The 22046-nt window shown below is 51.7% G+C and overlaps 3 long non-coding RNA genes across 4 annotated transcripts; all 3 read right to left on the minus strand.

Annotated features, from left to right (window-relative positions):
- Positions 1–7317: 7317 nt before the first annotated feature.
- On the minus strand, positions 7318–16695 carry LOC116788679. Its single transcript, XR_004357706.1, has 4 exons — positions 16553–16695; positions 8314–8606; positions 7666–7791; positions 7318–7351 (listed from the first exon to the last, which is right to left on the minus strand). It is a non-coding gene; the product is annotated as an uncharacterized LOC116788679 (long non-coding RNA).
- Positions 10278–16506, minus strand: LOC116788684. 2 transcript variants are annotated; one of them, XR_004357717.1, is made up of 3 exons: positions 16122–16506; positions 15469–15579; positions 10278–10295 (listed from the first exon to the last, which is right to left on the minus strand). It is a non-coding gene; the product is annotated as an uncharacterized LOC116788684 (long non-coding RNA). The 2 variants fall into 2 exon arrangements; XR_004357716.1 differs by having other exon boundaries at positions 15469–15593.
- LOC116788682 lies at positions 12314–13446 on the minus strand. Its single transcript, XR_004357710.1, has 3 exons — positions 13320–13446; positions 12666–12791; positions 12314–12346 (listed from the first exon to the last, which is right to left on the minus strand). It is a non-coding gene; the product is annotated as an uncharacterized LOC116788682 (long non-coding RNA).
- Positions 16696–22046: the final 5351 nt, after the last annotated feature.

Below are 22046 nucleotides of genomic sequence, written 5' to 3' on the forward strand. Positions count from 1 at the left end.
CAGGTCGGGGCCGCTTTTCGGGTCCGGAGCGTCCGGAGCTCAGGCAATCCCGCCCGCAGCCGCAGGACTCCCAGCACAGCCCGTGGCAGCAGGGATGGAGCAGCTCCGGGCCAGCGCTTCCATCGGCAACCAGATGCATTTGTCTCCCGAGCAGGGCTCGTCTGCCAAACGCACATCCCAGGGGTGGGAACCGGCCACGGGCACTGCGGTGGGCACGGAGAAAGGGCTGCCCGCGGCTCCTCAGCCGGGGCTGCTCTGGACGGGCACCCGGAGATGCCTCACCCTGGACACGCCCCAGCGCCAGCCCCGAAGGACCCAAAGAATCCAGCTGGCACTCGGCAGTGTCGGCACGGCGGGGCTGCAGAGCAGCACGGGAGCCATTCCCAGCGCCGACCTCCCAGAGCTCCCCCGCGCCCCCCACGTGTGTCCCGCCCGTCCCAAATCCCTGCCCTTCCAGCCGGAGGCCAGCAGCCAGCAGCAGCCTTAAAGCCAGGGCCATGTGCCCTCAGCGGCACTAAATCCCGAGCCAGAGCCCTCGGAGATACCTGAAAAGAAAAGGGGGTGCTTGGAGAAAGTTGGGGTTGGAGACAATTCGCAGTTTTTTGGGGACCAACCGCACCTGCAGAACCCGTGGACAGCTTGAACAGGTGGGTCAGAGCCGAGGGGCCCTGAAGGCAGGGATGTGCGTCCCTTTCCTCGGGGAAAAGAACTTGCCGGGGCCGCTCGCGAGGCTCCGAAGGGACAGCGGCTTCCCGGCCGGAGAGACGTCCTCGCCCGTGCCCAGGGGCTGCCTCGCCCCGGGCCGGGAGCGCGTCCGGCCCCCGCCTTCTCCTGGGCGAACACATCCCCTGGAGCCCGGCCCGGGGCGGAGAATCGGCCGAATTCCAGCGAACTCGCTCAAGTCCCCCCAGGGACACCAGCGGGGCCGGGGCAGGAGGGTTAGAAACAGCAAAGTCTGTGGAATATCAACCTGTCCTTGTCCCGATCCCGCTGAGCAAACCTGGAACCGTGGCTGCTTCCTGCCAAACCTGGCCTTAGAGCGGCAGCTCTGCAGGGGAATAGCTGGGCTCCAGGAGGCACTGGGAGGCTGTTCCAGCAGGAATTCCCCATGGAATTGCGGGCTGTAGGTAGAATTCCTCTAAACCTGCAAAGCTGAGACCGGAACCCAACCCTGGGCCCCCCGCAGAGAACAATCTTTGTGCTGCCGTGTCGGCCAAAGCCGCTGCACTGAGAGATCTTGGCAGCCTGAGGGAGGGCATTCTCTCCATGCCAGCAACCAGCATCACCCAAGGGGACAATCCAAGTCCCAACCAATTCCTTTTGCCTTTCCCCAGGGACAGTGACCCTTATTTGGTCCTGCTCTCCCACAGTTCATTTTGGGGCATCCATTTGTGCTGGTTTACGTTCCACAACTCCACCCACAGCTGGAGATTTGGCATTGTACTTCTCTACTCCCAGCAGGTTCCATAAGGAGCCAGATAATCCAACAATCCCCTCGTTTGACTTTCTAGGTGAATTGTACACGAGCCAGTCCCCCATTCCCTATCCAGGCTGTGAGTACTCGTGCCCTTGGCACAGTTGGCTCTGGCTGGGCAGGAACTGAGAGCAGGACACGGGGCAGAGTGGATCAGCTGCCCAGGGAACCTGCAGGAGATGAAGCTACTGGATCCCCATTCCAATCAATGGAACACATTCTGTCTCTGGCAGAAGCCGGGAGCCAAAGCAGATCCCTCCTGGCCAGGCTGGTGGGCAGCAGTTGGATCCACTCTGGGGGAAAGCCCCTGTGCCTGCCAGGAGCTCTGACTCTGTTTGTCCTGCAAGTTCCTGACCAGTGTCAGGGCCACTGGGAGGGATTCAGAATCCCAAGAAATCCCAAATCCTACTGCAGGATTCAATCAAAGGAAGAAAGCCATTCTTGTCATAAAAAGCTTAAAAACCTGTTAAAAATTCTAGGACAACAATACTGAGATTCCCAGGATCCTTATTAGTGCTCTTGGTTCCATTTCAATGTATCTTCAGCTTGGAGAACTTCCCCTGGGATTTAGAGGCTGAGCAGGGTTTGCTTTGGATTGCCTTGCACCTCTGGCCCCAGCTGGTACAAACAAAACTTAGGCCAATGTGGTTAAACACACTTTCCTACACAAACAGTTGCTGTATCCCCTAGTAATTACCCCAAGGTTGCAGGTAAAAATGTTACCTCTGTCCCCATTAAGTTATGCCAGGTTTTCCCAGCTAGGAGCTGCAAGGAGGCTGCAAATTCAAAGGCAGAAAGAGAAGATCTGTCAGCAAAAGGCATGAAAAAGGGGACAGGCTTCAGGAAACATTTCTGCAATCCAATGAATAACTCTTTCCAGTTTCCCACTGAGAAGAATGTTAACTCACAGCCACCAAGGCCTGACAGTCCTCTGCAGCCAGAGCTCAGCACATACCCAGAGAGGCAATTCCAGCATCTAAAAGAAAAAAAAAGATGAAAAAAGTGATTGATTTTGTTTTAAAGTTATTTTAAGTCATTCAAAGCCAAGCAAGCCTTGCTTTGGTTTCAGTTGGGTGAACAGTGAGGAGTGGGCACAGGGCACGTCATTAGTGCCCAGGGGATGGTGCTTTATGGGGGAAGAGCAGCTGATGGAGTTGCCCAGTCCAATTCCTGCCCAAGGCCTGACTGGCCCAGGACAAACCCTCTGGTAGGCAGTGGTTTTGTTCCCTCTCATGGTCAGTGCCCAGTGTGTCCCTGTGGGCAGTGCCAGGCTGGGGACAGGCACACGGAGCTGGCAGCGCTCTCTGCTCCAAAGACACTTCTGGCCTCCTTGGAAACTGCCTCTGACACTTGGGTTTCTCCAGGAGAAATTAAGGAATTGCTCATGGGAGTTTGGAGATGAAGTTATCCCAAAGGGAAGGAAAGAACAAATATTCCTGTCAGAGCCCTTGGGATCTGCTGGGCTGAATTGGGAAGGGCCCCTTATCTGCAGTGCAAATACAGGACAACCTCAAACACAAAGCCCAGACTGTCCAGTGGGGTGTGAAAGCACCACTGGAACAAACCTCCACTCTCCTGATTCTTTTCAGGGGCTGCTCCAATCCATCTCTGAAGCTGCCAAGCCCAAACTGTCCCCAGTGCTCTGGAACAACAGGATCTCCCCAGGGATGATGCATTGGAAGCACAGTCCCAGCAAACACTCCCAGACACACAGAGGCACAACTGGTCACCCTGGTCCTTTTCCAACTTGGCCTGTGGGTCCAAACCTCACCCCTCCAGGGAAACACTGACCTTCCCAACATCAGGCTGAAGCACAGCCCTCATTCTCACCTTCCACACGCTCCCAGGCTCACCCCAAATTCAGGACAAGGGGCCAAAGGCCACTCGGGCTGGGGCTCTCTCTGTCTCTGCGGGCTCAGGGACTGCAGCCACCAGGGCCCTCCAGCACAGACAGCCTGGACCCAGAGCAGATCCCAAATTCTAATCCTATCTCTACATTTTAAACAGGTTCTGTTAGAAAGACACTGGACAGAATATCAGACAACAGAACTCAAAGACTGCACAAGCCAAACCCAACCTCCCCCATCGCTGCTCCATCCCAAACCTGGGGGCAATATTCATACAGTCTAGAAATACTCCCCTTCCCTGCTACTTGATGCTTTCTTACACGTCCATAGAGCAGCTTTACTCCACCCTTTGTTCCCAACAGCAGCTCTCCAGCCCGAATTCCAGCTCCCACAGACACAAACCAAACACACCTAAGATGATGGTTCCATCAGCACCTGGAATTCCGAGCTCCCTGTTCCCTGGAATGCTCATCCCAACCCTCACAGCAGTCTCACCTCAGCCCACAGGCTCTCTGTCCTCAGAGGCAAACACAACCCACTGGGACACAGCTCTGGCACCACGTTTCCTCTCATTCCTGGTCTCCTGCAAATGCCCAGGGAAATCCAGTCCCTCAGACCCTGCATCCCTGGACACGAGGGGAACTGGAGTTGGACCTGGATCCCACTGCCCTGGACAAGTGTGTTCCCAGGAGCACAAGCCCGTGGCTCCATCCAGCCCATCCATCCCTCCTTTCCCTCCCAGCACTCCCAAACCCTCCCCAGCTCCCCTGTCCCACTGCCCAGCCCAGCTCCAGCCCTGGTAGAGCTGCAAACACCCACCAGCTCGGCCCCCCGGGCTCCTGAACCCCCAAACCAAGGCTCAGGCTCACCAACGGGGACCCACCTGCCCCTCTCAGCACAGCCCAACCCCACAGCTCGGGGAACCCACGCTCACCCGGCCCTTCCCCCCTTCCTCTCCACCCTTCCCAGCACACACGGCAAGGACCAGCCTGCAGGGGCAAACAGAGCCAGAGCCCAGGGAGCAAATGGCAACAGGCAGAGGAGAGAAACGTGTCCCTGTGACTTACCCCAGCCCACGGGCAGCACCAGGAGCCCCCAGCGCCGGCCGGCGGGGCTGCAGCCTCTTGCCTTGGGCTGCTCACAGCCCAGGGCACTTGGCAGAGCTGGGCTGCATTCAGGGCTTGGTCCTGGCCTGGAAGAGAGGAGAACAAGGCAATTAAGTGCACTGGGCAAGTCAAAGGCTTCTGCCCTTCACCCTTCTGCTCACTAGAGAGTTTTATCCATGAAAACTTTGGGGGGACACCAAATAAAATGGGACCTTTTCCAGCATTTTTATTCCACTCTCTTTCAGGCATTAAAAGGAGGCTCATTTTTCTTCCTGCATTTCTTGCCCCATTTGAACAGAACCCTTTTCAGTCCAAACCTCCCTTGTGAGTCAGTCCATCCTCTGCCATTGGACTTTGAACAAAGGAAGAAACACCTGGGATGCTGGAGCCCAGGAAACAAGGGAGAGAAACCTGCCAGGGAAAGGTTTCAAGGCACTCCAGAACTCAGAAATATGTTCCTGCCTTGCCAGCCCACCCCAATTCTGTGCCCCCCACCTGAGCTGGGCAGGTGAGGCCAAGGCTCCCCTTCCTCCTGCCAATCACTGTCCCAGCACACGGAGCCCCAGGCTGGGCAGCCCTTGGAAAAACTTGGGAAAGGCAGAAGGCAAATGGCACTGCCTGTCAGAAAACAAGTGCCTGTGAACATCCCTTCTGCACAAATTTAATGCCATTCCTCTGCTCCAATAAACCCAGGGCAGGCAGGTCTCTGCAGCCCAGGAGAACAGGAAGGAGAACTGCAGGAACACAGGCAGACACGGGCAGCTCTTGGCACTGATTCCCTGCAGCCCTCTCTGCACTTGGGGCTCTTGGCACTTCACTTATAAGGAATGGGGGGGCAGCAGCCCAGGAATGCCCCTCAAAACCAGGGGCCTTGGCAGCTGGAGATTAGAGGAGGGGAGTTGTGAGGGGAGACACAGAGAGAGAACAGGAACGGAGGTTGTTTGGGAACAGGGTGTGTGTCCAGCAGGGATGGGAACTGGAAACACAGGAGGCTGGAGGAAGGCAGGGGGTGAGCACTGGCGTGGCTTGGATGGATCCTTTTTCCCTTGGCTCAGGGGCCTCAGCTCCACCCTCTCTGGGAGCAGCAGGGAACTGCTGCAGGGGAAGAGTTCATTCAGGCACAAGCCAGTGATGCAGCCACTGGGGCAGGGGAAGAGGGGAGAGGAACTGACACCAAAATGACACAATCACCACTGAAAGGGACTTTATTGAGCTGCAACACAAACACATTCTCAGCAGGCCAGGGCAGGAGGTAGCCACAGGACACCAGCACAGCAGCTGGGCTTGCAGGAACACCATCTTCCCAAGGGATGGAGCCATGGGCTGACAGTTGAGATCCATCCTAGGGGCTGGAGAGCACTCAGGCATCAGGGCTCTTTTTGCCACAGCTGGATCAGCTCAGTGTCTCTGCAGAAAGAGAAGGCAATAATCCTTTCTGAAACCAGAATCTCCCCCCCTTTGCTTTCCCATTCCAGGTTTGGTTCCTTACACAACTGAGGCTCTTCCAGGCCTTGCCAAGTGGCAGCCAAGGAATCCAACCCCAGAACCTGCCAGGGAGCAACATCTGGGCCACAGCAACATCATTCCAGGCCTCTCCCTGACAACCCTCCGCTAGACTGTAGCACTGGAATTCCATCTCCTGGAAAAGCTGGGAGAAACAGGGAAGAAAACCAGGCCCTTACAGGTGAATTGGGGGCACCACTTCATCCAACAGCAGCTCGAGGAAAGGTACTGAGTCAACACCTCACCAAAGACACAGGAAAACAAGGAGCCACACTCCTTCTGTTGTGTTGGACCTGTGTCTGACCAGGACATGTGCAAACCAAATGCTGGGGACTGGAACACACACCTTGCACTCCTGCAGCTCTTACCATCACATTCAAGAGAAAACAGCCAATTGTACCATCACTGCTCATTTCTTAATCCCAATCCCACACTTCTTTGGCACTTGGAGCACCACTTTTATCACCCAATTGTAGCCTATTAGAGAGCTCCATGTCTAGCAGGGACAGGTACCCCTGGGATACTGTCAGCAATGCCTGAATCCATTGCAGGGACCTTGCTTTGAGCTCCCCAGGGCCGGGCACCCCGAGGATCTCCCCGAATAATCCTTTCGGTGCGCGCTGGAGTCCTCGGGGTGCCCCAGCCCGGGGGGCACCAACAGCACTGTCCCTCCAGGGGCCCAATTTGGTGCCAAGGCTTCAATGCACAGCCCAAAAGGCATTTCAAGAGGCCTTCTTTGGAACCCACCAACGTGGACGGGTAGGAAGCCCCAAGAAGGCCTCATTTCTAAAGGCAGGGGGATCTTGCCTGTGTCCCAGACTGGTCCGGGGATCTGAGGCCCTTCCCGAGAAAATCTCGGTGCCGGCGTGAAGGCCCAGAGATCCCTTGGAGCCACGGGAGAGCAGGCACAGAGTCCCTCCTGGGGGCCAATTCTGCTGTCTGAAATCAGCTCTTCAAAGAAGCCTCTAAGTCTCAGCTGGTGAGTTTTAGAAGCCAGGCATTCCTTGCTTACAGCACCCTGCCATGATCCCAGCCCGCCAGGTGTCCTGGCAATCCGCTCCCAAAGGGCACACGGAGGTGTCTCCACTGCAGCTGATGGGAGGGGTCAGCATTACAGGAGGATTCATTTTGTTCCCTGTTCCACATTCAGGACATTTTCCAACACTTATTACCATACACACTTACCCTCATAAGGTTTCCAAGGGCCTTCACCGAGGGCCTTCAGAGGTCTATTCTGTCTGGAGCCCTCAAAGTCCTCAGTGCCTGCCTGAGGAACCTCAATACAACTCATCTGCTTACACAGGAACTTGGTGCTGCTTGGCTGCTGCCTCAGTTCCCTTCTTCCTTCTTTCTTCACCTCCCTTGGTTGGTCCCTTTAAATCCCTTGGCTCAGCTCTGGGCAGTTTCCAGGCTCCATCCCACTGCAAAAAGGATTAGCTCTTGTTACATCTCAACACTCAGATATCATTCCCCCTTTTTTCTTGACCCTTTGCCATTAGGTCAGTGTCTCCTTATTTAAAGCATAGTTTGACTCCTCAGTGACAACAACTGACAGCCCTGAATCCTAACACAGGCTGAGACAAACACGGAGGCGAACTCTTAAGGTTCCACTTTGTTCTGCTCAACAATCAGAAGGAGCTTTCTGAACTCAAGAAGAGACCCCAGGTCCTTTTTCTGCAACATTAACTGCTATAAATGTGACCAAGAAGACCTGGAAAGGCCCTTTCCCCTTCACCTGCAGGGCTGGCAGTGCCACCACTCGACACGGCCCCAGTGGCTGGGCAGGAACGGAGGGGCTGGGGCGTCCAATGCATCGGCCCAGGCGGCACCAGGAGTTCCTGCAGTTCCTGCAGGGGAGAGCCTCAAGCCAACAAAGGATTAGGAAGAGCATTTTAAACTTCAATAGGTATATCTCCTGGAATATGGGAAGTTGGACAAGGCCTACTGGGGCAACAAGGACACACTCAAGGCTATCTACTCAAAGGATCTACTAGCACTCAAAAGTTATCACTGTCCTTCTGTCAGGGCTAACTCAGGAAACTCTGTTTGCCTCCAGGAGGATTTCCAGCTTTTGGGGCTCTCTTTTAACCATTTTTCCCATCACTGTAGCTGGGACTATCACCTGCCCTACAGGGGGAACAGCCCAGAGAGTTCACTTGCAGGGGTGCCATGAACTAAAAGTCCCTTGTCAGGGGGGTCACTGCACACCTTGGCCTTTCTTTGCCCTCCTCACCAAAGATGCTTCCAACAGTTCTGAGACATCTGGCAGACCCAGAGCTCTCCTCAGGGAAGGTTTCAGTTGCTTAAAGGCTGCCCTTGCACCATCTAGCCAAGGCAGCAAATTCTTACAGGCTCTTCTTAAAAGTTGGCATAACAGTCTTACCACACATCCAGAGGGAGCAATCCAGAGTCCAGCCCATCCCACCATTCCCAGGAAGGCAGTTCCTGCGCTGTCTGGGGCTCAGACTTCTTCTCTTCCTTCCCGCTGTCCAGATTTTCTCCTGCAAAAGCAAAGGTTTCTTGGCTTTCCTTGCTCAAGGAGATGCAGCAAAGGCCATCTTTTCAATCTAATACTGGAAACTACTTGAGGTTGTCATTTCAGGGGGTTCTCTCAGGTCCTACACTAATCAATCACCTTGGCCATTGGTTTTCTTGGCAGGTTCTTGCATTCACATTCTACAATAAACCACGAGGAGCAAATTCAGCTGTTCCTGCAACCAATCCAAGCTGGCATTCTGATTTTAAAGGATACTGGCTTGGCCTTACCAGGAGAGATCCCACACTAAGAGTAATACCTACAGGTTCTGCCCTCTTCCACTCTCCTGCAATTCCACTGGCCCACACCACAGGAACAACTGCAGCTGCCACTTCAGTCGGGACCTTGCTGCTGACAGGAGTTATTGCCTGCACAACAAGAGCTGCTGCTTTGACACATTTAGTTTCGGGAACTGCAGTTTCAGTATTCCCATTTCTCAATTTCATTTCTGCCTCAACTGTTCCAATCAATTCCTTCCTAGCAGAGTTTTGGGCAAGTTTGGCAATCAAGAGTTTTGGGCAAGTTTGGCAAGTTTGACACACCAATCACCTTAACAGTGCCATTCTCTAATTCTCTGTTTTGTTTTGGACCTGTGTCTGACCAGGACATGTGCAAACCAAATGCTAGGGACTGGAACACACACCTTGCACTCCTGCAGCTCTCACCATTACAGTCAAGAGAAAACAGCCAATTGCACCATCACTGCTCATTTCTTAATCCCAATCCCACACTTCTTTGGCACTTGGAGCACCACTTTTATCACCCAATTGTAGACCTTTATAGAGCTCCATGTCTACATGGAAAGGTACCCCTTGGATACTGTCAGCAATGCCTGAATCCACTGCAGGGACCTTGCTTTGAGCTCCCCAGGGCCGGGCACCCCGAGGATCTCCCCGAATAATCCTTTCGGTGCGCGCTGGAGTCCTCGGGGTGCCCCAGCCCAGGGGGCACCAACAGCACTGTCTCTCCAGGGGGGCCAATTTGGTGCCAAGGGTTCAATGGACAGCCCAAAAGGGATTTCAAGAGTCCTTCCTTGGAACCTCAGGTACCCAGAATACAAAAGAAAGCAAATACCTGTTCCCAAGGCCAAATAAACCTCCAAGTCTGGACTCCCAAATGAGTATCCAAAACATCAAACACCTCACCCACTGTGTATGGGTAGGAAGCCACAAGAAGGCCTCATTTCTGAAGGCAGGGGGATCTTGCCTGTGTCCCAGACTGGCCCGGGGATCTGAGGCCCTTCCCGAGAAAATCTCGGTGCCGGCGTGAAGGCCCAGAGATCCCTTGGAGCCACGGGAGAGCAGGCACAGAGTCCCTCCTGGGGGCCAATTCTGCTGCCTGAAAACAGCTCTTCAAAGAAGCCTCTAAGACTCAGCTGGTGAGTTTTAGAAGCCAGGCATTCCTTGCTTACAGCACCCTGCCATGATCCCAGCCCGCCGGGTGTCCTGGCAATCAGCTCCCAAAGGGCACACGGAGGTGTCTCCACTGCAGCTGATGGGAAGGGTCAGCATTACAGGAGGGTTCATTTTCTTTTCCTGCATTCCTGTTCCATATTCAGGACATTCCCAACACCTGTTACCATATACACAAACCCTTCTAAGGTCTCTGAGGGGTTCCATCGGGGGGTCTCTGGTGGTCACCTGGGCCTGCAGCCCCCAAAGTTCTAAGTGACCACCTTATCAACTTCAGGACAATTCATCTGGTTGTAGAGTAACTTGGTGCTGCTTGGCTGTTCCCTCAGTTCTCTTGTTCCTTGTTTCTTCACCTCCCTTGGTTGGTCCCTCTAAATCCCTTGGCTCAGCTCTGGGGAGTTTCCAGGCTCCATCCCACTGCAAAAAGGATTAGCTCTTGTTACATCTCAACACTCAGATATCATTCCCCCTTTTTTCTTGACCCTTTGCCATTAGGTCAGTGTCTCCTTATTTAAAGCATAGTTTGACTCCTCAGTGACAACAACTGACAGCCCTGAATCCTAACACAGGCTGAGACACAAACACAGATGGGAACTCTTAAGGATTCGCTTTGTTCTGCTCACCAATCAAAAGGAGCTTTCTTAACTCAAGAATAATAGACCCAACATCCTTTTTTCTGCAACGTCAACTGCTATAAATGTGATCAACAAGACCTGGAAAGGCTCTTTCTTTGCTTCCTTCCCGCTTTCCCGATTTTCTGCTGCAAAAGCAAAGGTTTCTTGGCTTTCCTTGCTCAAGGAGATGCAGCAAAGGCCATCTTTTCAATCTAATACTGGAAACTACTTGAGGTTGTCATTTAAGGGGGTTCTCTCAGGTCCTGCACTAATCCATCATCTTGGCCATTGGTTTTCTTGGCAGGTTCTTGCATTCACGTCCTACAAGCAAACCAGGAGGAGCAAATTTAGCTGTTACTGCAACCAATCCAAGCTGGCATTCTGATTTTAAAGGATACTGGGTTTGCCTTACCAGTACAGATTCCACATTAGGAGTAACACTTACAGCTTCTGCCCTCTTCCACTCTCCTGGAGTTCCACTGGCCCACACCACAGGAACAACTGCAGCTGCCACTTCAGTCGGGACCTTGCTGCTGACAGGAGTTATTCCCTGCACAACAAGAGCTGCTGCTTGGACACATTGAGTTTCAGCAATTACAGTGTCAATAGCCCCAGTTTTCAATTCCATTTCTGCCTCAACTTTTCTAATCAACCACCTCCTACCAGAGGTTTGGGTGAGTTTGGCAAATAGGCAAATGAGGAATTACCCAATGTTTTCCCAGTTTAACCCCTGTCACACCAATCACCTTAACAGTGCCAGTCCTTCATTCTCCTTCTCTTGTGTTAAGGACTGAGGAAGTTGGACCTGTGTCTGACCAGGACATGTGCAAACCAAATGCTGGGGACTGGAACACACACCTTGCACTCCTGGAGCTCTTACCATCACATTCAAGAGAAAACAGCCAATTGGACCATCACTGCTCATTTCTTAATCCCAATCCCACACTTCTTTGGCACTTGGAGCACCACTTTTATCACCCAATTACAGCCCATTAGAGAGCTCCATGTCTAGCAGGGACAGGGACCCCTGGGATACTGTCAGCAATGCCTGAATCCATTGCAGGGACCTTGCTTTGAGCTCCCCAGGGCCGGGCACCCCGAGGATCTCCCCGAATAATCCTTTCGGTGCGCGCTGGAGTCCTCGGGGTGTCCCAGCCCGGGGGCACCAACAGCACTGTCCCTCCAGGGGGGCCCAATTTGGTCCCAAACTGCAGGGGGATCTTGCCTGTGACCCAGACTGGTCTGGGGATCTGAGGCCCTTCCCGAGAAAATCTCGGTGCCGGCGTGAAGGCCCAGAGATCCCTTGGAGCCACGGGAGAGCAGGCACAGAGTCCCTCCTGGGGGCCAGTTTGGCTGCCTGAAATCAGCTCTTCAAAGAAGCCTCTAAGACTCAGCTGGTGAGTTTTAGAAGCCAGGCATTCCTTGCTTACAACACCCTGCCATGATCCCAGCCCATCGGGTGTCCTGGCAATCAGCTCCCAAAGGGCACACAGAGCTATCACCACTGCAGCTGATGGGAGGGGTCAGCATTACAGGAGGGTTCATTTTCCTGCCCTTCATTCCTATTCCATACTCAGGACATTTTCCAACATTTATTACCATAGACATCTACCCTTATAAGGTTTCTTAGGGGCTTCACTGAGGGGCTTCACCGAGGAGCTACCCAGGTCTTCTCTGTCTGGAGCCCTCAAAGTCCTCAGTGCCTGCCTTAGGAACCTCAACACAACTCACCTGCTTACACAGGAACTTGGTGCTGCTTGGCTGATGCCTCAGTTCCCTTCTTCCTTCACCTCCCTTGGCTGGTTCCTTTAAATCCCTTGGCTCAGCTCTGGGGAGTTTCCAGGCTTCATCCCACTGCAAAAAGGATTAGCTCTTGTTACATCTCAACACTCAAATATCATTCCCCCTTTAGTCCTGACACTGGGCCATTAGGCCAATGTCACATTATTTAAAGCATAGTTTGACTCCTCAGTGACAACAACTGACAGCCCTGAATCATAACACAGGCTGAGACACAAACACGGATGGGAACTCTGAAGGATCCACTTTGTTCTGCTCACCAAGCAAAAGGAGCTTTCTTAACTCAAGAAGAAGAGACCCCAGGTCCTTTTTCTGCAACGTCAACTGCTATCAATATGACACACAACACCTGGAAAGGCCCTTTCCCCTTCACCTGCAGGGCTGGCAGTGCCACCACTCGACACGGTCCCAGTGGCTGGGCAGGAACGGAGGGGCTGGGGCGTCCAATGCATCGGCCCAGGCGGCACCAGGAGTTCTTGGAGTTCCTGCAGGGGAGAGCCTCAAGCCAACAAAGGATTAGGAAGGTCATTTTTTCCTTTAATAGGTATATCTCCTGGAATATGGGAAGTTGGACAAGGTCTACTGGTGCAACAAGGACACACTCAAGGCTACCTATTCAGAGGATCTACTAGCACTCAAAAGCTATCACTGTCCTTCTTTCAGGGGGAACTCAGGAAACTCTGTTTGCCAAGAGCCTCTAGGAGGATTTCCAGCTTTTGGGGTTCTCTTTTAGCCATTTTTCCCATCACTGTAGCTGGGACTATCACCTGCCCTACAGGGGGAACAGCCCACAAAGTTCACCATCAGGGATGCCATTAACTCAAAGTCCCTTGTCAGGGGGGTCACTGCACACCTTGGCCTTTGTTTGCCCTCCCCACCAAAGATGCTTCCAACAGTTCTGAGACATCTGGCAGACCCAGAGCTCTCCTCAGGGAATGCTTCAGCTGCTTATAGGCTGCCCTTGCACCATCTAGCCAAGGCAGCAAATGCTTACAGGCTGTTGGAAAAGCTGGCATAACAGTCTTACCACACATCCAGAGGGAGCAATCCAGAGTCCAGCCCCTCCCACCATTCCCAGGGAGGCAGTTCCTGGGCTGTCTGGGGCTCAGGGAGGAGTCACGTGGTTTCTCTTCTTCCTTCTTGCTTTCTTGATTTTCTCCTGCAAAAGCAAAGGTTTCTTGGCTTTCCTTGCTCAAGCAGATGCAGCCAAGGGCATCTTTTCAATCTAATATTGGAAACTACTCCAGGTTGTCATTTAAGGGGGTTCTCTCACGTCCTGCACTAATCCATCATCTTGGCCATTGGTTTTCTTGGCAGGTTCTTGCATTCACATTCTACAAGCAAACCAGGAGGAGCAAATTTAGCTGTTACTGCAACCAATCCAAGCTGGCATTCTGATTTTAAAGGACACTGGGTTTGCCTTACCAGTACAGATTCCACATTAGGGTAATACCTACAGGTTCTGCCCCTCTTCCACTCTCCTGGAGTTCCACTGGCCCACACCACAGGAACAACTGCAGCTGCCACTTCAGTCGGGACCTTGCTGCTGACAGGAGTTATTCCCTGCACAACAAGAGCTGTTGCTTTGACACATTTAGTTTCAGCAATTACAGTGTCAGTAGCCCCAGTTTTCAATTCCATTTCTGCCTCAACTTTTCCAATCAACCTCCTCCTACCAGAGGTTTGAGTGAGTTTGGCAAATAGGCAAATGAGGAATTACCCAATGTTTTCCCAGTTTAACCCCTGTCACACCAATCACCTTAACAGTGCCAGTCCTATGTTCTCCTTCTATTGCATTAAGGACTGAGGAAGTTGGACCTGTGTCTGACCAGGACATGTGCAAACCAAATGCTGGGGAATGGAACACACACCTTGCACTCCTAGAGCTCTTACCATTACAGCCAAGAGAAAACAGCCAATTGTACCATCGCTGCTCATTTCTTAATCCCAATCCCACACTTCTTTGGCACTTGGAGCACCACTTTTATCACCCAATTACAGCCCATTAGAGAGCTCCATGTCTAGCATGGACAGGTAGCCCTGGGATACTGTCAGCAATGCCTGAATCCATTGCAGGGACCTTGCTTTGAGCTCCCCAGGGCCGGGCACCCCGAGGATCTCCCCGAATAATCCTTTCGGTGCGCGCTGGAGTCCTCGGGGTGCCCCAGCCCGGGGGGCACCAACAGCACTGTCCCTCCAGGGGGCCCAATTTGGTCCCAAACTGCAGGGGGATCTTGCCTGTGTCCCAGACTGGTCCGGGGATCTGAGGCCCTTCCCGAGAAAATCTCGGTGCCGGCGTGAAGGCCCAGAGATCCCTTGGAGCCACGGGAGAGCAGGCACAGAGTCCCTGCTGGGGGCCAATTCTGCTGCCTGAAATCAGCTCTTCAAAGAAGTCTCTAAGACTCAGCTGGTGAATTTTAGAAGCCAGGCAATCTTTTATTACTATGCTCTTGAATCATTGCAGCCCACCAGGTGCCCTGGCAATCAGCTCCCAAAGGGCACACAGAGCTATCACCACTGCAGCTGATGGGAGGGGCCAGCATTACATGAGGATTCATTTTCCTTCTCTGCATTCCTGTTCCATATTCAGGACATTTTCCAACACTTATTACCATATATACTTACCTTTATAAGGTTTCCAAGGGGCTTCACCGAGGGCCTTCCCATGTCTCCTCTGTCTGGAGCCCTCAAAGTCCTCAGAGCCTGCCTTGGGAATCTCAAGACAACTCACCTGCTTACACAGGAACTTGGTGCTGCTTGGCTGCTGCCTCAGTTCCCTTCTTCCTTCAACTCTCTTGGTTGGTCCCTTTACATCAGCTCTTGGCTCAGCTCTGTAGATTTTCGATGGTACATCCCACTGCAAAAAGGATTAGCTCTTGTTACATCTCAAAACTCAGATATCATTCCCCCTTTTTTCTTGACCCTTTGCCATTAGGTCAGTGTCTCCTTATTTAAGGCATAGTTTGACTCCTCAGTGACAACAACTGACAGCCCTGAATCCTAACACAGGCTGAGACACAAACACAGATGGGAACTCTGAAGGATCCACTTTGTTCTGCTCAACAATCAAAAGGAGCTTTCCTAACTCAAGAATAACATACCCAATGTCCTTTTCCTGCAACTTTACCTCTTATAAATGTGATCAACAAGACCTGGAAAGGCCCTTTCCCCTTCACCTGCAGGGCTGGCAGTGCCACCACTCGACACGGCCCCAGTGGCTGGGCAGGAACGGAGGGGCTGGGTGTCCAATCCATCGGCCCAGGCGGCACCAGGAGTTCCTGGAGTTCCTGCAAGGGAGAGCCTCAAGCCAACAAAGGATTAGGAAGAGCATTTTTTCTTTTATATGTATAACCCCTGGAATATGGGGAGTTGGACAAGGCCTACTGGTGCAACAAGGACACACTCAAGGCTATCTATTCAGAGGATCTACTAGCACTCCAAAGCTATCACTGTCCTTCCCTCAGGGGGAACTCAGCAAACTCTCTTTGCCAAGAACCTCCAGGAGGATTTCCAGCTTTTGGGGCTCCCTTTTAACCATTTTTCCCATCACTGTAGCTGGGACTATCACCTGCCCTACAGGGGGAACAGCCCACAAAGTTCACCATCAGGGATGCCATTAACTCAAAGTCCCTTGTCAGGGGGGTCACTGCACACCTTGGCCTTTGTTTGCCCTCCCCACCAACGATGTTTCCAACAGTTCTGAGACATCTGGCAGACCCAGAGCTCTCCTCAGGGAATGCTTCAGCTGCTTATAGGCTGCCCTTGCACCATCTAGCCAAGGCAGCAAATGCTTACAGGCTGTTCTTACAAGTTGGCATAACAGTCTTACCACACATCCAGAGGGAGCAATCCAGAGTCCAGCCCCTCCCACCATTCCCAGGGAGACAGTTCCTGGGCTGTCTGGGGCTCAGGGAGGAGTCACGTGGTTTCTCTTCTTCCTTCTTGCTTTCTTGATTTTCTCCTGCAAAAGCAAAGGTTTCTTGGCTTTCCTTGCTCAAGGAGATGCAGCCAAGGGCCTCTTTTCAATCTAATATTGGAAACTACTCCAGGTTGTCATTTAAGGGGGTTCTCTCAGGTCCTGCACTAATCCACCATCTTGGCCATTGGTTTTCTTGGCAGGTTCTTGCATTCACGTCCTACAAGCAAACCAGGAGGAGCAAATTTAGCTGTTACTGCAACCAATCCAAGCTGGCATTCTGATTTTAAAGGATATTGGCTTTGTCCTACCAGTAGAGATCCCATATTAGGGCTAATACCTACAGGTTCTGCCTTCTTCCACTCTCCTGGAAGTCCACTGGTCCACACCACAGGAACAACTACAGCTGCCACTTCAGTCGGGACCTTGCTGCTGACAGGAGTTATTCCCTGCACAACAAGAGCTGTTGCTTTGACACATTTAGTTTCAGCAATTACAGTTTCAATAACCCCAGTTTTCAATTCAATTTCTGCCTCAACTTCTCCAGTCCATCTCTTCCTAGCACAGGTTTGGGTGACTTTGGCAAATAGAGAAACTGAGGAATTACCCAATGTTTTCCCAGTTTAACCCCTGTCACACCAATCACCTTAACAGTGCCAGTCCTATGTTCTCCTTCTATTGCATTAAGGACTGAGGAAGTTGGACCTGTGTCTGACCAGGACATGTGCAAACCAAATGCTGGGGACTGGAACACACACCTTGCACTCCTGCAGCTCTCACCATTACAGCCAAGAGAAAACAGCCAATTGCACCATCACTGCTCATTTCTTAATCCCAATCCCACACTCCTTTTGCACTTGTAGCACCACTTTTATCACCCAATTACAGCCCATTAGAGAGCTCCATGTCTAGCATGGACAGGTAGCCCTGGGATACTGTCAGCAATGCCTGAATCCATTGCAGGGACCTTGCTTTGAGCTCCCCAGGGCCGGGCACCCCGAGGATCTCCCCGAATAATCCTTTCGGTGCGCGCTGGAGTCCTCGGGGTGCCCCAGCCCGGGGGGCACCAACAGCACTGTCCCTCCAGGGGCCCAATTTGGTCCCAATTTTTCATTCAGCCCAAAAGGGATTTCAGGAGTCCTTCTTTGGAACCGACCAACGTTTACAGGTAGGAAGCCACCAGAAGGCCTCATTTCTAAAGGCAGGGGGATCTTGCCTGTGTCCCAGACTGGTCCGGGGATCTGAGGCTCTTCCCGAGAAAATCTCGGTGCCAGCGTGAAGGCCCAGAGATCCCTTGGAGCCACGGGAGAGCAGGCACAGAGTTCCTGCTGGGGGCCAATTCTGCTGCCTGAAATCAGCTCTTCAAAGAAGTCTCTAAGACTCAGCTGGTGAGTTTTAGAAGCCAGGCATTCCTATACACTCTGAGATATTTTAAGAGCTTACTGACTGAAAAAACATAAAGCTTTTATCATGGACATCTGACCTCCAACAGAGAGCTCTTCTCCCTTTTCAGTAAAAAATTACTTCCATGGTATCATTTAATAGGAAGTACCTGGGAACCCCAGACTGTGCTTTCCAGAATAGAACATAAACAGAGGGAAGGAGCTTTTCAGAACTGTAACACACTCCAGAACACACCTGACTTTAGTTCTATTCTTTGCGTTCAAATACTGCAGACAAAAGCTCCAGCAGGGGAACTGGCACATTACCCATTGTACCCTGAAATCCATCTTCTGAGGGCTGTAGGAAAATTGCAGCTGTACGAGTCCTTTGTGCCTGCAGATCCTTTCCATCCGCCTCGTGCTCTTTCCTCTGCACGGGGAAAAGCTTTGGGATTCTGAGGCCCCCCAGCTCCCCCGGTCCATAAACCCAGCGGCCAAGGCGCTCTCCCCTCCGCAGCCCGGGCAGCAGCGGGGCCGCACCCGCAGCCCTCACACACAACCGCCCGCCCCTGCCCCGCCGGCCCTTATGTACCACGGGCCGGTAGCGCTGCCCAATCAGCACTCGAGCGCCTCCGCCCAATCCCAGCCCGCCTGGCCCTGTGGCCCCGCCCCGCCCGCTCAGCCCGGCCCCGCCCCTCGGCCCGGCCCCGCCCCCCGTTCCCTCAGCGCGGCTCCCGCCGCCGCCGCCGCAGCCCCGGCAGCGCTGCTGGGGCCGGGGAAGGGCGGGTGGGAGCTCCGCGGGCACGGCCCGGCCGGGAGCTCTCCCGGGACAACGGGAGCGGGGCCTGCGGGGACAGCGGCGTTCTTGGGGGTGGGCAGGGCGGGGCCGGGGCGATCCCGCGGCGCTTCACTCTGGGCTCTGGGGCTGTTTCGGGCTGGTTTTGGGTGCGGGTTTTGGGGCCCTGCGCACACCCTGCCCTGGTCACAGCCCCACCCCAGCTCGCTGCACTCTCCGCACCCCTCGCTCAGCTCCGCGGGGGATTTGTGCCTCCTCTGAAGGTGACAAATGTCTGCAGAGCGAGTCGGGAAGCCGCTCCCAGTCTTTCTTTTCCAGCCTGTTCTGCCCAGCACGGCAGTGGTCGAAAAGGAAACGAGAAAAACAGGAAAAGAAAAAAAACCCCAAACCGCACCGTGCCAACCCCCAGATCCTCCCGCTTCTTCCTGAGAGAAGGCTGGATTAATCTAAATCAATATATAGCATTTATGTATTTCTCTTAGAGTCTGTACACTTCAGAAGTAAGGAAGTTACACACACCACAGCTTTGTCTGCCTGTGCTCCAAAAGCCACATACTGTGTTTTCTCCCTGTGTAGCTCTTGTTTAGAGATGCAACAAAAATTAAATGACTTGTAATTTCAAGATCAGACCCGAGATCTCTCCCTCTCTTGTCTCTCAAATACACATGGACACGTATTTTGCTTTGCTGTTATTCACCAGGTTTGGAGGGAGGCTTTTTAAAGCAGATGGAGCCTGTGCCACATCTTTGCCAAGTACCTGAACCTGGCAGTGATTAACTGTCACTTCTTATCCACAAGAAGCCCCAGAGGTGATGACCAGCTTAGCTCTCCAGCTCTCCCTGGTCAGAGCTAAAAGACAAGCATCATAAAGATAACAGAGAAATTTGGTTTCAGAAGTAAAAATTCAAAAAGACAGAAGTCAAGGGGCTTAGTAGAATTTCAGAACCGACTCTTGGTTTTGCTTCTTTCGCCCTTTAAAGACAGGATGAAGATGATGTAGCTGAAATTCACAGTAATTTACTCTCTGGATTTTCTCTGTTCCTTCACTGCTCCCGATTCCCTCCTGCTTCCAACAGTGCCTGAGTAAAATACCTAAAAAGCTTCAGGAGTGTGGCCCAGAACCACCAGACTGCAGACCCATTTCTTGATGCCCAGAGAGGTCGTGCAGTTAAGTCTGGCCTGCTGAGATTTATTACTTTCTAACTTGATGGTTAATTATTTGCAATTACCTTCCTTCTTTACCTACAGATGTACTTTGAAGATTGATACCTTAAGAAATGTGAGCTGCTCCTGTAATTACACGCTCCAGCCGGGACAGCTGGGAATTCCATGCTCATGAGCACCGGCAGAGCAGCCACTCACCTGCACATCCCCTTTGGGGCTTGAGAACTCACCTGCTGCAGAGCCAAAGGGCTTGTACCCACCAGGACACAACTTCACAGGTGCTGGAACCTGGCTGAGAGTTTATGGGTTAATCTGCTCAGTGTTCTGAGAGGAACTGTTTTGTTTTTGATTGCCAAGGATCGTGGTGATAATTCTCAATGCGGCAGAGAAGGCACAGTCACCACACTCTCACTGATCCTGGAGGTATTGTCTCCTTCCTACTCTGTTTTCACCCCATTCCTTCCAAAGGACCAAAGCTTTCCAGCTTTCACCTCAACACAGGAACGACAGGGTTGCATGACTTGGCAGGATGAGATGGCACATTGCTGCAGGAACACTGGCAAAGGCTGCCTGATAACCCACCTACAAGATGTCCTTGCCTTAGGAAGCCAGTTTCTTTCCAGAAAAAACAACTTCTGTGCCTGATCTGTCAGCTAAATTGGGTGTGAGAGCATCAGCCAAAAGCCTTTCCTTCCTCTCTTCCCTATTTGCACCTTTTCCCCAACCTCCATCTCATATTCCTGCTAGAGAAGGCAGCCACTCTTTCCATGTAGAAGTAAAAACAGGGAATAACCTTTTCTTTTGGTCCAAGACAGCTTGCTTAACTACCTGCCTCTTGCCCTGAAAAATGGGCTTTATTATTTATTTATTATTTGTTTAAGTTTGTTTAGCACAAACACTCTGCTAAACATCTTGTATTTTTTTCTCGTGAGCATCCCAGTTGATATCTTTCCCATTTTGGCCTGAATTTTCTCACAGAGGCAGTACCCAGCAAGGTGAAAGCTACGACCTCAAAATCTTTAAAACTCGTTGTAACCAAGTTCACATGACTGGATTTTCCAAGCCCTTTACCTGGTGGGAACTAGAACAACGGGGCACCCAACTCCTTACTGCTCACACAAGGCATCTGCATCAACGTATTTTGGCTTTAGCTGACACCGTGGGTTATAAAAATAACCTGCAATAACTGTCATGAGTTTTTATTCAAACTGGAACCAATCATTCAATAAGCAATTCTTAGCCTCACGCAAATTATGCTGCAATCACGGGGAATCAATGGAATTACTTCCTTTGGCTTCAGGTGGCCCGGAATCAGGTGGCGTGCACGGCATTAAAAATGAAGGACGGAGCTTAAAATTCAAAAGAAGCCCCATTAATAGTCGGTTTCTTCTTCCAAAAGGCCTGTTGGGCTAAAAAAAGGAGGTTAAAAAAAGAAGTTTGGTTTTTCTCCGCTGGACTAAAAATGGCATATTGTGTTTGGTCATGGAATAAACAGTGCTCAAATGTGCAAAAGAATTGAACCAGAGTCTGAATGGAATTCGTATAAATTTTAAGACAGGGTTTCTTCAGCGGCAAGAGGAAGAAAAGTTGTTTACTCCGAAAACTTCATAGGAAAATATAAATGCACTCAAGTGACCTATGGAACTTCAGGAGAGGTCCGACTCCTGAGGTATCAGGATGAAAAGTAAATTATCATTGCTTATTGGAAATCACCACAGCCAAAAGGATCATTAGCAGCTCAGGACCACAGAGCACGGAGGGTTTAAAAATAGAAATGTGTCCGTGCCTTGACGTGAGACTTATTCATCCTTAAGCTATTTGAGACTGCAAAATATTTGTAGGACAGTATCTTAGAAACACAATGACACAGAAATCCAGAAGATTTAGACTCCTACTGGCCACACAATAGGGTGGGTATGATTTCCTCCCCGGATGCACCAACTGACATTGTGTCTTTGCTACAAACTTTGGATGGCAAAAAGCAAACCGTGATTTAGCAACGGTTCAAAACCGATCTGTAGATGGCTCTGTAGAGCCATTTCCAGCAGTAATCTTTCCTGTTGTCTGCATTTCCTCTCTTGGACCAAGCAAACTGGTATAATGACTTTCCTCTTTAATACATTAGGACTTGGGGTTTGGTTTTGTTTTTTTTTTTCTCTCTTTGATCAAAGCAGGGCTGGGAAGTGGGGTTTTGTACTTACAGTTTTGGGGCAGAAGCAGGCCAAGAATGGGTTGAATGCATGTTGTGGAGATACTGTCATATCAACACAGAATCCAGCTGTATTTTTACAAATAAAATATTTGTTTTGCTATCTTTCATCCAACCTGGCCCATACAGTCCCTGGGAGTCACATTGAGGCATGTTCAGGTATCCCTTGGTCACTTCCAGATCCCTGCTTCTCTGTTTTATTTTTTTCCCCTGCTCTCTTCCAGTGAATCCTTATTAGCATAATCCTGCCTCCAATTTGCTATTGCTAAAAACCAAACTTGTTTCTA

Source organism: Chiroxiphia lanceolata, chromosome 6 (assembly GCF_009829145.1).
Source record: "Chiroxiphia lanceolata isolate bChiLan1 chromosome 6, bChiLan1.pri, whole genome shotgun sequence".
Classification (NCBI taxonomy): Eukaryota; Metazoa; Chordata; class Aves; order Passeriformes; family Pipridae; genus Chiroxiphia; species Chiroxiphia lanceolata.